Below are 15961 nucleotides of genomic sequence, written 5' to 3' on the forward strand. Positions count from 1 at the left end.
TGCCTTTGGCCCAGGGCGTGATCCTGGAGACCCGGGATCGAATCCCACGTTGGGCTCCTGGTGCATGGAGCCTGCTTCTCCCTCTGCCTGTGTCTCTGCCTCTCTCTCTCTCTCTCTCTGTGTGTGACTATCATAAATAAATAAATAAATAAATAAATAAATAAATAAATAAATAAATAAAGAAGTTAATGGGGCAAGATAGTTCTGGGTACTGGAGATAAACTAGTGAACAAGATGAATAAAGAGTTCATGAGGTTTTTATGAATTCATGTTATAAAATCATTAAAGCTGTTAGAAATAGGTTTTTTTTTAAATTTCTTATTATTGTGAAAAATGTTAAACATCCAAAAACAGGGAGAGACCGAAATATTCCTATTATTTGGTTCAACAATTATTAACACATGGCTAAACTTGTTTAATTTGTAACATCTGTACTTAAAGACCTGTGGAAAGGTGCAGTAAAGACACTTTGATTTTGCTTTATATGACTTATTTCTCTGGTTTGGGATTTTAAAAATCAGAAAACAGCTCTTAATTCTTCCATCTTTGGCATCACGAAAATAGCTTTTCATTTTTCTCAGTAGGCCAGCCTCTCATGAGAAGCCCAGGCGTATCCAAGGCTTAGTCATCTAATTCTGCATGGAGAGCCACTAGAAAATTGAATTGGCCTTATTCTGTGCTGCCTTGCACCTACTAAATGATAAATTGGGGGAATGAAATTAAACTTGATAACTCAACAACTTGGTATGATCCTGGCCTTCGGGCATAATTCTTGCCATACAGTTAATTCTAGACATGGGAACTTAGTCTTAAAAACTCCTCATAAATAAATACATAGTCATGCCCTCCACCAACCACATTGAGCATGACCGTGGTACAAATATGAAGGATTTCACTCCCTATGGGCCTTGACTCTGCTTTCTTCTCTAGAAATTCAGCATTTTACCATTTCACTAGTTTTCAGTCCCTCCCCTGAACACAAGCCTCTCATCTTAATGGATGCAGTGGCTTAGGTCTGGACATGTCATACTTCATTTAGGACAGACACCCTTTTACCACCATGTCTCTCTGCGCCTCCGAGGAGAAGGTTATCTCATCTTTATAACTCCCAGGCTCACACTTCTTTTAAGGGTTAAACTACATATTAGATGAAACAGGTTGGAGAGGAAAAAGTTATGCAAAAAATGGCACTTTGATGTCAGCTTTTTAAAGGGAGGAAAAAAAGGTAAGTGAAAAACCTAATGGAAAATACACAAGAACACTAGAATGATTTGTCCAAGGATGGTAAGATTTGGGATATTATTCCTAAGTACTTCTTTACTAAGTCATATAATTTTACACATTTTCTAAAATTAACATACATTATTTCAGCAGTGAGAAAAAAATAAGGTAAAATACAGAGAATCTCTCCAACTTATAGTATTAAAATTTGTAAATAAGATTAAAATGGCATTAAACCATTTTCTAAGACTTATTGGCCAGAGGCCTGTTCAAAAATCTAGTATAATAGACATTTCACTGTGAAATCATATGGTTCTAAAACACTGGACATAGACATTTTGTGAATACGACTCTACATGTGTTTTTTTCTTCTTCTGATTTTAGAGATAATACATGCCCACTTCAGATAATTTGGAAAATAAAGAATACACTAGAATAGAATAAACATGACCCTTAGTGGATATATTGTGGCAACCACAGCTATGTGCCTCTCCAACTGTGCAAGAAGCGTCCACACCCTCAGGATTCTTGGCCCCCATCCACCTGAGGCTACGCCCCCAGGTCCCTCCCAGCCAATGGCTGAGCTAATAGAAGGGTGGAGCACGAGGCGGGGGTGGGGGGGAGGGGGAGGGGCTAGTGCCTGGTGCAAGACTCCCCTAACTGACAAGAATATTCATTAACGGTTTTGCCCCAGGGCTTTGTTAACTCTTCTGCCTTTTATCATAATACAGTCTAAAGTGATCTGGGCTTTCTGGAGATCTCACAGAACATCACACTGATTCATGACATCGATGACATGCTGAATGGACAGGTTAAGCAAGAGGCAACTAATAGTCTGGAGGCCTTGGTAAGACAACTGTGCTCCATTGGGCAGGAGACAAGCCCCAGGAGACTCAGCAACCTACTACCTAAGGAAATTTTTGAGAGGTCCTGTACTCCGGTGTTTACCAAGACATCCTGTCCAAGGTAAAAGACAAATTTCTGAATCTTGCATTCCCTACTTCAAAGATGGAAACATAATGTTTGGTGAGCCATTTTGGGTTCTGAAGGCAACATGTTACACATCTAGGAATACTTCTCTGGGTCATATACTGAGTGATATGGAAAGCCTGTCAATCACGACTGGTGCCCGGACCAAGAGTGAGCTCAGCAGGAAATCTAAGCTGCAGTGCCAGCAGCTTTTCTGCTTGGGCCATATGATTCAGGAGATCCTATGGTGTTGATGATGTCAGAAATGGAAAAAGCTGCACTGTGGCAAGCCCCAGTAAGGGAATCACAGCACAAGCCGTTGGAGTTCTGGAGCAAGGTCATGCCATCTGCAGTGGAGAATTATTTGCCCTATTAGAGCTGGAATGCTTGACCATGGGACACCGAGTGACTATGCATCCACATTTGCCCATTATGAATTGGTTTTTGTGAGACCCACCAAGCCATAAAGTAAAATAGGCTCAGAAGAAGTCCACAGTAAGATGGAAATGGAATGTCTGGTATTGAGGCTAAGCAAGACCAAAAGGTGTTAAGTAAGCTGCATGAACGGGTAGCCTTGATACCCTTGTTCTCACCCTGGTTACACTAGTGACCCTCCTTCATCTTGCACATATGACCATCTGTGTGAGAATCTAATACAACCAGAGGAAGAACCAAGACTTTGAGATGAGCTGTCATGGTCTGTGAATGCAAGCTGAAAATGGGAAGCAGCTTCAGTACAGCCACATTCAGGGTTGACCTTGAGAGACACTGGAGACAGGAGCCTTCCCAATGTGCAAAGCTGGGAGCAGTGCATCCTGTCATTGACTGTGGAAGAAAAAGTAACTCAAAGTGAAGTATATGGATTCCTAGGTAGGTGCCAATGGACTCTCTTCTAGTCACCTGGAAGGAAAAAACAAAACAAAACAAAACTGGAGGATAAGAGTGAAGGAGGTCTGGTTGGAGTGAATATTGTGAAGATTTGTAGATCATATACTAATGTCCATCAGAAACCACCCATGGAGGAGATACTCAACAACCAACCAGACACAAGGACTTGGCCAATTGATATTAACCAACCTTCATCATTGATCCTCCCAGAATTGGCACATTGAAGAGGCCTAGACAAGGGTAGAGACAGAAGCTGTGCATGACCTCAACAGCATGCATGCCCATTACCAAGGCTGATGTAGCTGCTGCCACTTCTGAAGTTCCAATCTGCCAGCAAAAGAGACCAAACTGAGTTCCCTAAACGGCACTATTCTTTGAAGAGGCCAACCTATCATTGTATGGCAAGTAAACTATGCTGGGCTCCTTCCATGCTGGAAGAGCCAGTGGTTCATCTTCAGAGGGAAAGATAATTATTTGGGGTATGGGTTTGTTTTTCTTGCTCACAGAGCCTCAGCCAACACTACTATCTAGGGACTTGCAGAATGCCTGATTCACAGGCATAAAATCTTACACATCATGGCAGCCAACCAGGGGACCCATTCCACAGCAAAGGAGGTGTGGTGGGCCCACGATCATGGGATCTGCTCATTATATCGTATACAGCACCACCCAAAAGAAGTGGTCTTCCACTGGTGCCTTCCAAAGGGGCAAATGAAGTGCCATCTTGCTGTCAATACCCTGCAAAATGGGGTGCCTTCCTTTGGGATGCACTATGGACACTAAATCAGAAAACTTTATATAGTGTTGTGTCTTCTATAGGAAACATAGAAGCATCTGAGACCCAAAGAGTGGAAGCAAAAGAGGCCTCACTTATTACCACTCAGTGACCACTGAGGGATGAGGTGCTTCTTGGACAACTCTGGGATCACAGAGGTTAGAGATCCTGGTATCCAATGGGGCACGCTCTTATCAGGGGACACAGCAAAGGTTCCATTGAACTAAATGTTACGACTATTTCCAGGGAACTTTGGATTCCCTATAACCATGTTCCAGCATGTAAGAAGAGTCACCAATGTGACAGGGATAATTGACCCTGACCAGCAGAAGCATGAGGTAGGACAGCCCATCTCATGCTCATAAAGAAGAGCAGGACAGAATAATGTGCAACCCAGGTAACCAATTCAGGTACTTCTTGACAGATCTTGCTCAGTGGAAATAGTGAACAGACATGTGTGGCAACCCCAACCTGACTTGGGTACAATTACCAAGGGCTCAGACCCAGTAGGAATGAGAGTTTGGGTCACAGCACCAAGTATGTCATCAAGACTTTCCCTCAGGAAGAGAGATCCACAGTTCCACATATACAGGGAGCAAAGGATCTGAGCAGCACAAAGGGGTGGATTGGGACATTCATCCTCAGAGCCTCCTTCTCGAAAACCTGCTGCAACTGTCCAAGCTGGGTCAATGCTCTCCCCAGGCTGCACTGGCCAGTGACTGGGTATGGTTGTACTAGAGACGGTCCATTTCTGCCTGATGCAGGACTCATCTAATGGGCAACCTTCTAGTCTAGAGTTGACTGACTTTCTCAGCACTGTGCCAAGATCTGAGATTCTTCCACTCCATCTTTCTTCCATGTCTCCTTAAACAGGTGTTGGGCCTGCCTCTCACAGCCTGGAGTCTCTCCCTGCATACTCTACCCCCCTCTCCCTTTTATCCATCACAGGCACTTCCCCCCAACAAATCTCTTGAAATTCTAATTCCATTTGGCATTTGCTTCCCAGAGGACTTGAATTGATACATGGGTGTATATGAATAAACACAATCAATACTGTGAAGTATTTGCTTTGAGTCATAAAGTATTATTTATTTGAGGCCACATTGTATCTCCTGAATTAATGCCTATATATGAGACATGCCCAATTCTACAAGCTGTTCAGGTTAGGGTGCATAAACACCACTGGTACTATCGGCCTAGCAATCAGTCTCATATTTGCCTTAGCTCTTTTGCCAGCACCACGTAGATTTTTTTTTTATACTTCTAACATTTGGGTCTCTATGATCACAATATTTGAGTTATTGAGCCAGAGTCTACATTCAAAGATGATTTTTCATTAAATAATACAGAACTGGGAATAGCAAGCCACTGTAGTCATGCATGTGTGATATTTTACACTCATTCCTGATTCATGATGTGAAGAAGACAGGATTCTACTTTCACCTTTTAAAGTTTTTCAAGTTGTTAAACTGGGATGTAAGACTACAGTGCCACCCAGGAGTAGAGGTGGAATCTGAAGAGCAAGAAGTGGGCAAGAATTAAAGATTCAGGGGAGGGATACAAGTAAAGAATTGAGGATGAGGATATCTATTATGCACATTATTTGGTAATTTAAATTTAAACCAAATGTTTAATGTTGATTTTTTTTTTTTAGTTCCAAAGCTGCTTACACAGAGTTGAGATGACACAGAGTTTATGTGAGACATACTTGACCACATCATCAATGGGCCAAGGGTTTCCATGAATATGTAAGGTTTGTATTAATAATACACTGGTAGGATTACTGATAGGTTTTACTTTTGTTCATCATTTTGTTATTTTCCCCCCATTACTGCAATAAGGCCATGTTAATTATAATCTTGGCCCTCTCTTAATTCTTTGTAATCTCCAGGTTCTTTTCTCAGTGGGAGTAGATATAGGTGACCAACGGGGCTCCCTTATCAGAACAGGGTTGATTAAGGTAAGAAATGTTTGAGAATCGCCATCCAAGAGATTTGCTGTTATGCCTCTCTAAGTATTTTTATCACTGTCTTTTAGGCAGAGTGGTACCGAAGAGGATTAGGTTGTGCTCACTGGTATTTTGGGAAGCTCCATTAGGATGCCAGCTTTCCCTCAAAGCCCTGCCCTCTTTGTGATTGGAGTCCTGTGTGATAGCCCTTGGTCACTTGGTGCTGGAGGGACCTGTGAATCATTGTTCTACAAAGCTCCCTTTTATATCCAGCTTCTAATATGAGAATGCCCTTCTGCAGTGACCCTTGTTAGAATCATCAGGAAACTGGAAATTCTCATCAGTCTTATTTTGCTGCTAGGGCTGAGACTTCTAATTGCCCAAACATTGGATTTTGACATCTGATGATCTGACATGTCCCCATCCACTCTTCAGCTCAATCTTCTTCATGCAGACACCTGGATCTCAGGAATAAGCCCCCATCCTGAACACTGTTCCTGTGTAGAAGTCATAGACCATCATTTCTTCCATCTTTGCCTACAAGCTTTTGGCTCAAAGACCTCTGGTGTCCACTTATCAAGGGTCTGGTCTTAGCCTTGCTCTTTCTTTGAATTTTTCATGCTCACAGTCATTTCCCCAGGGCACAGCTCCTACCAAGTTGTCTAGATTACAATGAGAATGGGTAGCTGCCATAAGTATTGAGAACCCTATTTCTATAAACTTCACTTCCCTCCTCCAATCTCTGAGGACAGAGGTACTGACTTCCTCTCTCAGGCATTCAAGACACTGCTTCTAGGAGCAAACACAACCCAGTTAGATTATATGATTACTAAGAAGTGAAAACACAACTTGAAGAACAAATTGCATTTACAATGTAATCTGAGCGAGGTAAAGAAAAGGAACAGACAGAGAAAATTCCAGAAGGAAACATATCAAAATATGAACAAATGTTCCGCTTGGGTGGTAGAACTGTAGGTAATATTTTTACCACCTCTTAGCAGCATTATGTACTTTCCAATTTTCTACCACAGCCACATATCCTTGATAATCAAGAAATAAAAAGAGCATAAAATGCTAGGGAACAACACAAAATGTAGTGATGCAAATCACTGTGAATCAGGCAAAGTTGTAGTGGCAGAAGGATGTGTACAGTTCCTAGAATTTGTTTGCAGCCAGATGTGGTCATGTCACTCCATTGTGGTTAATGGAATATAAAAAGAGGTGTGTACCTTCCCCAGTGGTCATCATTCAAGGGGTATGGCATGCCACTTCTTCTCCCTAGCTCCTGATAGCTGTCAGGTGGGAGTAAGAAACAGTGAGGCTCAGAGCTAGGGGTGGGAGTCCAGGGTGGGTGAATATCAGAGAAGAGGGTAGAGCTCAGGGATGGGAGCAAGAACAAGGTACAACTCATGAATGAGGTGAGCCCCAGAGAACAGGTGGTGCTCAGGGTAGAGAGGCTGAGACAGAAGCTGGAAATGGTGAAGAGAGGTGTGGAAACATCTTTTCATACACTCTTTTACACATTCGCTGAGATTTGTTTTACACACAGCTTAGTCATTAGAAAACAAGCAAAGAACAGAAAAGAAACTCTGTGTTTCAGGCCCACAATTTTTTTTTGTATATTTTTAAATTGGAGTTCGATTTGCCAACATATAGCATAACACCCAGTCCTCATCCTGTCAAGTGCCCCCCTCAGTGCCCGTCACCCAGTCACCCCCACCCCCCGCCCTCCTCCCCTTCCACTACCCTTTGTTCGTTTCCCAGAGTTAGGAGTCTCTCATGTTTTGTCACCTTCTCTGATATTTCCCACTCATTTTCTCTCCTCTTTTTTTCCCCTTTCACTATTTTTTATATTCCTCAAATGAACGAGACCATATAATGTTTGTCCTTCTCTGACTGACTTACTTGACTCAGCATAATACCCTCCAGTTTTATCCACGTCGAAGCAAATAGTGGGTATTTGTCGTTTCTGATGGCTGAGTAATATTCCATTGTATACATAGACCACATCTTGTTTATCCACTCATCTTTCGATGGACACCGAGGCTCCTTCCACAGTTTGGCTATTGTGGACATTGCTGCTAGAAACATTGGGATGCAGGTGTCCTGCTGTTTCACTGCATCTGTACCTTTGGGGTAAATCCCCAGCAGTGCAATTGCTGGGTCATAGGATAACTCTATTTTTAACTCTTTGAAGAACCTCCACACAGTTTTCCAGAGTGGCTGCACCAGTTCACATTCCCACCAACAGTGCAGGAGGGTTCCCCTTTCTCCACATCCTCTCCAACATCTGTTGTTTCTTCTCTTGTTAACTTTCCCCATTCTCACCTGTGTGAGGTGTTATCTCATTGTGGTTTCGATTTGTATTTCCCTGATGGCCAGTGATGCGGAGCATTTTCTCATGTGCTTGTTGGCCATTGTCTATGTCTTCCTCTGTGAAATTTCTGTTCATGTCTTTTTCAGGCCCACATTTTGGTAAAGCTGTCCTGGTAGTGATATCAAAATGTTATGTTCCATTCCAATTTCAATGCATTAAAACAAAATTCTTATCAGAGGACCATTGGTTGTTCAAGAGCACATCTCAGGAATCCTTTCTAGTAAGATGAGAGTGCAGCCTGGCCTGGCACAACACCAAATCCCCAGTAGGAGGTCAGGATTGGAAAAAAGGACAGTTGAACTCTCGTAAGTTGAACCATTGTAAGTTGAGGACCATCTATGTAGGTGTTGAGTCCTTAGAGTCTTTTTAAGTTCTTAAAATAAGTGTATGAACTAAATATTATTACCACTATTTTATAGATGAAGAATGTGAAATATAGAGAATAAGGAACCTCAGTACTACTGAGGTAGTACTGGTAGACATGAAAATCAAAGCCAAATCCGGCTGTCTCCAGAGCCTGGACCATTAACCTCTACAGCTATGGGACCTCTTACCTGGAACTCTTTGAGACAGCATGCCACTATGACAATAATAATCCTTATTCTTTACAAATTGTCTCATTGTTCACAATATGCTTTCAAATCCATTGTTTTAATTGTATCATTCTTTATATGTGGGCTAGCAGGTCAGATGTAATCATGTCCCCACTTTCCAGATGAGTTAACAAAAGACCAGAGGTCATCTGACTTTCCCAGAATTATTAACAAGAACTGCAAAGTTAAGGAAGTCCGCAAGACCACTTCCATGGCAATTGCAAGTTCAGGGGTCTTGGGTTTGATAATTCCCCAAAAGGACTCATAAAATTCACTGGATGCTGTTATATTTGTGGTTATGGTTTGTTCCAACCAAAGGATACAGACTAGAACTAGCTAAGACAAGAGGCGGATGGCGCAGAGTCCAGGAGAGGTCCACAGGTGGAGTTTCCGGTTGTCCTCTCCCAGGGAGTTGTGAATAGTGCTGATTTGTTCAGGCAACAAAGGTGCACAGCGTATTGCCAACAAAGGCAGAGCCTGGATGTCCAGAGTTTTTATTGGGACTTGGTCACATAGATACCGCTGAGTGCGAGTGGCTGACCTTTTAAGTTTTATCTTGAGATCTGAATGCCTTTGATCTAAAGAGGAAAAAAGTAGAAATCTGCTACAGCCTCAACTGATTTTCATGTAGGTTTGGAGCCGCCTGATGGAAAACATAACTGGTTTCATCACTTATAGTCAAGACCAGAAGAGAGAGAAAAGATGAAGTTAGGAATGGAGTCGGTGAAGGCCCCAGGCAGCAGCACTCCTGGAATCTGACAGCAGGCACTCAGCCCAGCCAGTAAGTAGCAAGTGGCAGGGGGCTACTTGCTTTGTCTTTTCAATCTTTTGTTTCTCTTGTCAGTGCCTTCTGAGAGAGGTCTCTCTGCAGGAGTGACTGCAGTTGCAAATAAAGAAAATAGATGAGAGAAAGGAATTTATTTTCTTCCATTCCATAAATGAGGACAAAATGGAATGATCGCGGCCATAGATGAACTTCATCTGTTTCAATCGTTGCACTTGGGATTCTGTAAACACAATGAATCCAGGGTCAAGCAGCTTGTGGCTTTTTGGAATCTGTTGAATGGATCCTTATCAGCAGCCTAGGAACAGAATCAGAATGGTGACAAGTGTGAATAACCGGACGTAGTTGGATTGAGGGAGAAGTGAACTTTGCTGTTCTCTAGGACAATCAGGAAAATGTCTGGAATTCATAAATAACAGTGGGGGTGGAGCACACACAGGCACAAAGCTGTTTTCCCTCTGCTTGGTTTTAGCAGAGTCTGCAGAATTTGTTTGAGTTATTTGAAAAAATTCTTATGGTACTTATGATATAGTCAGGTAGAGTTTTCATAGCTCTGATTGCTTTCCAGATGCTAATGACTGCTTGATGCGATGTGCACACAGGCAATTTTAAATGGGTTTTCCTTTCACACGGTCTCTGGGGGTGCTTAGAAGTGAGTACAGTGTCCAGAAGTATGCTGCCAGGAGGCACTAAATCTCCAGCCTCTTTTCTGCTCTGGAGGCACTGAGATTAATCCCCAGGCCCATTTACATCCCTGACGCCAGCCAGACCCTGAGAGAGGTTCTAGTCTTTAGTGGCATGACCACGGGTTCTCAGCTGGAGGCTGAAGAAGACACAAGAAGCCTTTGTCATCCCAAGGACCTCTGCCTCTTTTACCCTTTGCATGCCTCAAGGGCTCTGCCCACAATTTGTTCAGTCTCTTAACAGCCTCAGAAACAGCCAGCAGAGAAAACTGGCAGAGCTTCAGCCACGTGTGGAGAAACTCAGCCAAGTACACAGCCTGGAGAGTACTAAGCATGTCTGTGTACATTCTAGAGCTCACCCACCTGGCCCCTGAGAACCCCTCTCCCTGAGGTTCCACACTCAGTGTCAGCCTTCATCACGGCAGAGAGGAGGTTGAACCCTGAAAACACAGCCTTCTGATCCCAGTTGTATGTATTGTCTGGGATAATGAGAAGTGGGGACATGGGCTGGTGTTTTAAATGCCATCACCGTGACAACCACTGTGACCTGGAGGCGTGGTTCTCAATCCTGGAAGCACCACTACCATCACCAGCTTAAACACCAAACAAAAAACTGCCAAGATCTCACTCCCAAGACTCCGATTTAATTAGTCTGGGGTGGGGTGCTGGCACTGTTAGGTTACTGAACCACATTAAATTGCCACGAGTGATTCTTATCTACAACCAGGGCTGACAGCTTCTGATTTAGACCTAGACCACAATCAGATTTTATGATTGTAGAAGGTAATGCATTGAAGTGACATCAGTCTCTGTTTTCCCATCTGTGCTTGGGGAAAGAATGAGATAGACCTATTTGGAAGACCGTATCTGCTGGGGAGCTGTAAGGGGCTTGTACCCACCCTCTGTCCACAGCTCTACAGGTGGGAGTTGACCGATATATTTAAATGCTTCAACATTTTTTTAATGGAAAGTTTTATTATTTAAAAAATATTTCTAAAGATCTTTATTTATAAGAGACACATACTGAGAGGCAGAGACATAGGCAGAGGGAGAAGCAGTCTCCCTGCTGGGAGCCTGATGCAGGACTCAATCTCAAGACCCTGGGATCATGACCTGAGCTGAAGGCTGATGTTCAACCACTGAGCCACCTGGATGCTCTTTTCTTTCTTTCTTTTTTTTTTTTTTTTAATGTTTTTAATTGAAAGTTTTACTGAGATCATTATGGGTGCCTGCCCATGTAGTTGTAAGAAATGATATAGAGCGATTCCATGAATCCTTTACCTAGTTTTCCTCCAAGATAACATCTGGCAACACTCTAGTGTATAAACTACCATCGGGATGTTGGCATTGATACAATCTGCCACACTTATTCGGATGTTCCCAGTTTTGCTTGTACGGTGTGTGTGTTTAGCTCTATGCAATTTTATCACATGTAAATTCATGTGTCCATGACCACAGTCAATGTGTAAAACACTTCCACCCCTGCAAGGATCCCCATGTGGTCCCCTTTCACAACCACATACACTTGTCCCAGCCCTCCCCATCTCTAACCCCTGGCAACTAGCTAGCTGGTTCTCCATTTCTAAAAGTTTACATTTCAAGATCTTCTATAAATGGAATCATGCATTTTGGGATTGACTCTTCTCACTCAGTGTAATTCCCTGGAGAGTCATCCAAGTTGTCACGTGTGTCAATAGTATTCCATGGTATGTGTGCACTGCAGTACATTGAATTATTCACCCATTGAGGAATCTCTGGACGGTTTCCAGATCTTAGCTCTCATGAATGCAGCTGCTGTGAACATTCTTTTTTTTTAAATTTTTTTGTGAACATAGGTTTTCATTTATTTGGAATAAATACTCAAAAGTGCAATTGCTGGATCATGAGGTTTAATTTTATAAGACATTGCCGAATTATTTTCCAGTGTAGCTGTGCCATATTCCCAGCAGCAAAGGAGTTCAATTTTTCCACATCCTTGTCAGAATTGGTGTTTTCATTATTCTTTATTTTAGCCACTCTGAGAGTTGTAGTTGTCTAAGGACATTGAATTGTAGTTTTAATTTTTATTTTTCCTATATCTAATGACACTGGACACCTTTTCATGTGCTACTTGTCATGTGAATGGCAGTGAAATGTCTGTCACATCTTTTGTGCATTTTCTAATTGGAATGGTTATTGCTTGTACTGTTGAGTTCTGAGAGTTCTTTGTGCATTCTAGATACTAGTCCTTTGTCAAGTTCAAGTGACATTTAGCATGCTACTCATGAAATACATGATTACTTTTTCACTGTGAAAGTAATGCAACAGAATAATATCTAGCAAAAAATAGGAAAGTTCTCCTCATACCCCTCTATCTGATCTTGTTCATGCTTCCCAGGGTAACCATTTTTCACAACCTTAATTCAGATTCTTTTTTAAGTTCCATATGCACAAAATGAACTTGACTGCTATATACTTTTCTGTAACTTGCTTTTCTGACTTAAATTCTTGCCGTGACTGAATATACAGAATTACGTTATTGTTTCTCCAATCATTCAGCTTTTTCACTCTCTTGTAATCCAGAAGAAATAACAACAACACTCCATACCCCCTGAGATCTGCAAGTTTAGAACACTGATTCCACCAGCGTTTGAAATCTTAGGTTGGAACAGAAATTGGAGAGCATTCGAATGAGGACTGCAGAGACAGGTAATGGGAAGAAAGAGCCTTGCATCACCTGTGTTGGGACAAGGGACTCAATTTCCATTAACGGGGCTGTCATGGCTAACTGGGGAATTCCTTGTCTATCAGAACTACTGCTTCTTCCCCAGTAAAACCACAAAATTAGACACAAAGCTTTCTCAGTGCTTTGCCAGCTTTAACATGTAGTCAGTCAGTTCTCCATGGGAGGAAGCAGAGTCTAGGGTCTAGTGCAGAAAATATTAATGCCTATGCTTCTTTTTTTCTACACAGCCACAAGAGAAACCAACTCTAGGATGGCCAAAAAAGGAACCATTTTCTCTTACTGCCTGGGATACATGTACCTCTAAGTGGAAAGAAGAAACCTAGGAAGAAAAATTTTTGTTCTCTGAGCTGCTCTGCTATTGTAGGAAATAGAGAAACATAATAGTCATTATGTTTACTATTTATCTTTCCAAAAGGGGTAAAAAGGTTTTAATCAAAATCATTACCCTCTTAGAGGAGTGGAATAAAGAATATGTGTGTTGGGAGGGAAATCTTTACTTTGTAAAAGCTGCCATCCTCAGCAGCCTAGATTAAATACACACACATCGTTTATGATATATTTATTGACTCAACAAATATTACTAAGTGTTTCTGATATGTCAGGAAGCCCACCTGGCAGTTAGATACAATGGTGACCAAACACAGAAGGTCCTAAAATCTTTAGCTTCAGGAAATGGTCCAAACACTGGACGTTCTTGCTCTTGGGGTTTATTAATGACTTCTGAAAACTTCCACCAAGGGAGAAAATCTGCAGGACAAGGTGGACTCATAAGAAAAAGCAAGGTGTCCACAAAAGAAGGTGCTAGCAAACAGGTCAGATATTTCAAAGCTGTTTTAATGGGCTTAGAGGGTGTTTAGTTACAGAAGAGCATGGAGGTGAGAGGGATAAGCTAGCATAGCAGAGGCAAAAATGCCAAGCACCCTGGAACTAAGAGCTGGACTCTCTGGCACTCATCTCAGTATTGTCCCTTTTTCATCTAACATTTTGTCATTTGGTGAGCTGACCATTGCAGCATCCAGGACAGGCTGATCTGACCTTGACTGATAATATCTGGTTTCAGTGAGGTAATGTGGACGATGGCAAACGTCTGTCATTTGCATAAATCATTTTAAAGATGATTTGAGGCAAGAGTTGCTGATGTCCTAGGAAAAATGTAAAAAGGCTCTCATTTTTCATGTTGTTTGGTTATTAAGCTCAAAAATACTAGACATAGTCTTATATGATGAAAATACATTGTGTTGAGATGGCTTGGTATTTCCTCCTTCCATGTGAAACATGCCACATTCATCTCTCAGGGAAAGTTATTGGGCAAACATCACATCTATTTTTAACTAAAGGCAAACTGCTATGGAACTCAAACCAGATGCTTGGCTGCATACCGTCTGTCTGGGTTGCAATCGCTTAATGTACAACTACTTGTAATACTCAAGTCCTCAGTACTTAACTTGTCCTGTCTGCCTGCCTCTGGCTATTGGCCTGATTTTGCCTCTGTTGGATTTTCTTTTTTTTTTTTTCTTAGATAATTCCCAACCCAAACCCATAAGAAGTAATCATGGGGGAAGAGAGGAAAAAATAAAACCAGATGAAATCAGAGAGGGAGACAAACCATAAGAGATTCATAATCATAGGAAACAAACTGAAGGTTGCTGGAGGGGAGAAGGGTGAGGGGATGGGGTGACTGAGTGACGGGCATTAAGGAGGGCACGTGATGTGATGAGCACTGGGTGTTATCTAACACTGATGAATCATTGACCTCTACCTCTGAAACCAATAATACATGATACGTTAATTATTGAATTTAAATAAAAATTTAAAAATAAAAACTGAAAAAAAAAAAAAAGAAGTCAAGAGTTATTCAGTAACCAGCTATTCTGAGAAACTGATAGAGAAAAAGTTGCTCAGGGCAGTGATAGGATTTTTGTGTGGAAGCAGAAGAGCATTTATTTGTTGAAAGGATTTGGGGATTGGGTGGGTGGACAGGGTGGGTGGACACAGCATATCTTGAAGAAGGGGAAGACAAGAACTTTAAAACATCTGCTTGTTAACTGTTTGAGATACCAGCTCATTTGGAAAATTCTAGATACGGAAAAAGTACTCATATTCATGCCACCACAATTTCCAGAATATGGAATAATTTCATACTTTTAATCTAGGGTGTACCAGTTGTGATTCCTCCGTTGGCTCAGAATAAAAGGTGGGAATGATCATGTATGGTGATTCTGAAGAACTCATTGCAGAAACACGGGGCGCCTGGATGGCTCAGGTGGTTAAGTGATTGCCTTCGACTCAGGTCATGATCCCGGGGTCCTGAGATCAAGCCCTATGTCAGGCTCCCTGCTGAGCAGGGAGTCTGCTTCTCCCTTTTCCCTCTATGCTTTTGCACAGACTCTCTCTGTCAAATAAATAAATAAAATCTTAAAATTCATCGCAAAAACAGAGGAGACTTTTTGTTGCTATTGTTTCCTAGAGAGTAATTCAACAGCATTTATTAAGTATGCAGTTTGTACTTCCCACAACCTCTTCCTCATTTTCATTTGTTGAAAGTGTATCTGTTCTTTAAGACCTAGCTCAAATGCCACACTCTTTTCTGATTCATTTCTTCCTTTCCCATGGCACATAGACGACTTTGTGTTGTATAGGTAATGTCTTTTTTAAATTTTGCCTGCTGCAAAGTAAGTTCTGTAAGACATCATCTGTATCATTCACAACTATAGTCTTAGGACATTGAGTAGTTGCTCAGAAAATAATTGTTTCCCCACTTGCTGGTCTTAGGTTAGTGAGAATACCCATGGATTTCTGAATCGTGAAAGCCCTGCTTAGCCAACCCAGAAAAATTTCCAACTGCAGTGGATATACCCCAGGTGGACTCAGGATGGTCTCCTGGGGTAAAGGAATGTGATGGTTAACTTTATGTGTCCACATGGCTCGGCTATGGTGCCCAGGCATTAGGTCAAATGCCCATCTAGATGTTGCTGGAAGGGCATTTTTTTTATAATTT

At 41.8% G+C, this 15961-nt stretch overlaps 1 long non-coding RNA gene across 9 annotated transcripts; it reads left to right on the forward strand.

The window, feature by feature from the left end:
* The first annotated feature begins 1875 nt into the window (after positions 1–1875).
* Positions 1876–15353, forward strand: LOC102151376. Of its 9 annotated transcripts, none has more exons than XR_005366520.1 (7): positions 1876–4726; positions 5508–5606; positions 8265–8483; positions 9403–9552; positions 12777–12926; positions 13191–14605; positions 15117–15353. It is a non-coding gene; the product is annotated as an uncharacterized LOC102151376 (long non-coding RNA). The 9 variants fall into 9 exon arrangements; XR_005366518.1 differs by lacking the exon at positions 8265–8483 and having other exon boundaries at positions 13191–13775; positions 14483–14605; positions 15117–15352; XR_005366525.1 differs by lacking the exon at positions 8265–8483 and having other exon boundaries at positions 13191–13323; positions 14483–14605; positions 15117–15352.
* Positions 15354–15961: the final 608 nt, after the last annotated feature.

This window comes from Canis lupus, chromosome 11 (assembly GCF_011100685.1).
Source record: "Canis lupus familiaris isolate Mischka breed German Shepherd chromosome 11, alternate assembly UU_Cfam_GSD_1.0, whole genome shotgun sequence".
Taxonomy (NCBI): domain Eukaryota; kingdom Metazoa; phylum Chordata; class Mammalia; order Carnivora; family Canidae; genus Canis; species Canis lupus.